Here is a 1,852-nt window from a genome sequence, read left to right as displayed (position 1 = left end):
ATGGATTACTCACCCGTAAGCCCAATGGAAGTGCGGGTTTCCTGCTTGCACTGCGCATGCGCAGGAAACCGGCACTTCCGTTACCCTGAAGGAAGGGGTTCAGAGTTCAAACAAGTGCACAGGAGAGGCTGTGCATGTGCATCGAACTTACATTTATTTTGCAGGTTTTCCTGGGAAGGTAAGTCTCCAGGAGTTGCACATATACAAAGCAGACGCAAGGCCTGCTCTTTACAAGGTAAGTGATTAATTCATCAAAATTAAAACATTTTTTCCACGGATTTATTATTTTTAAATACTTTAAAGAAAGGTAAATTCATTTTTAGCCCCGTTAGAATATAAAATTAATTTTATTCAAAAATTTAAATTAGTTTAAAATAGTTATTTCATGTATTTTAAAAATGTGATTTTGTAAGAAAAAACTTTGAAGATTTAGCGATGTTTTGGGGCTTATAGCTTTTATAAGTTTGACAGCCCTTCCTGTCAAACTTAGGAATGATGCATTCTCTGCTACCATTGGCGCTACAAGGCCCACGTGATCCCAGGGGACGCATCGAACTAACTGTGCCCCTGGGATAAGCAAGCAATGTGCGCTGGCAGTTGGAGGAGGCCCAGGATCGCAATTCCATGGGGGCCCACAGCTCAACGGCCGGCACGCAAGGTAAGAGCAGGTCGGGGGCTTACACCCGCGGGAAGCCCCCGACCCGAATTTATGGGCCATAATGTACAAAATGAAGGAGTTATGCTAAATCTTTGTAAATTACTGGTTAAGCCTCAGCTGGAGCTTTGTCTCCAATTCTGGCCTGCAAATATTAGGAAGGATCTCATGACCTAGTAAATGGTGCAGAGGAAATTTACCAGAGTGGGAGGAGGGTTGACAGAATTCAGTTTTGTGGAGAGTCTTGAGAAGCTGGGATTGCTCCACTTGGTACAAACCAAGCATGTGCCCATAAGGAGGATAGAAGGGGCTTCCAAAGTTAGAGCGCCTGGAAGAGAAACAGAATAGAGATTAAACTAAACAGAGAAAAGGAGGCTTATGACAAATGTGAAATGCAGAATACAGCAGAACACCAGAATGTGGACAGTGGAGGCAGAAATTGGAAAACGATATGAGCAGCGAAGAGGGGGCGCATGAAAACAGACTGGTGGGTAACATAAATCTTTTATAAACATTAAAGGAATGGTGGGGCCGATTAATATCAAAAGAGGAAATATTCTTGTGGAGGCAGAGAGCATGACTGAGGTACTGAATGATTAGCTGCATCTGTCTTCACATAGGAAAAGGATTATGTTCATGTTGCCGTAGATCTACTGGACAGGATAAAATAGATAGGTAGGATGTGGAAAATAAGTCGACGTTATTTACATTAACAATTCACCCGATCCATATGGGATGTATCCAACATTGCTGAGGGAAGTGATGGAGGAGATAGCAGAATTTCTGACCACAATATTACAAACTTCCTTGGAAATGAGACTGATGCCAGAGGACTGAAGTATTGCAAATGTCACATGATTGTTCAAAAAAGTGGAGAGCGATATAACTGGTAACAGCAGGCTAAACAGTCTGCCTTCGGTGGTGGGAAAATTACCAGAGACCATTGTCAAGGACAATATTATTTCTCCCTTACAGAAGCATGCTTTAATAACGGACAGTCAGCTTGGAATTGTTCAACTGAAATCGTGTTTGACTACCCTGACTGTGTTTTTAATGAAATAACAAATAGGCCGTGCAATCTATTTCGTATATCTGGAATTTCAATTATGTATCACATAACGCACTCACTCGAAAAGTAGAAGTCATGATATTATAGGCATGATGGTAAATTGAGTACTTAATTGGAGAAGGGATAAG

This window comes from Somniosus microcephalus, unplaced genomic scaffold (genome assembly GCF_052327205.1).
Source record: "Somniosus microcephalus isolate GS21.2 unplaced genomic scaffold, FLI_Smic_1.0 unresolved_chr6, whole genome shotgun sequence".
Taxonomy (NCBI): Eukaryota; Metazoa; Chordata; class Chondrichthyes; order Squaliformes; family Somniosidae; genus Somniosus; species Somniosus microcephalus.
Note: the sequence above shows the minus strand (reverse complement) of the source record.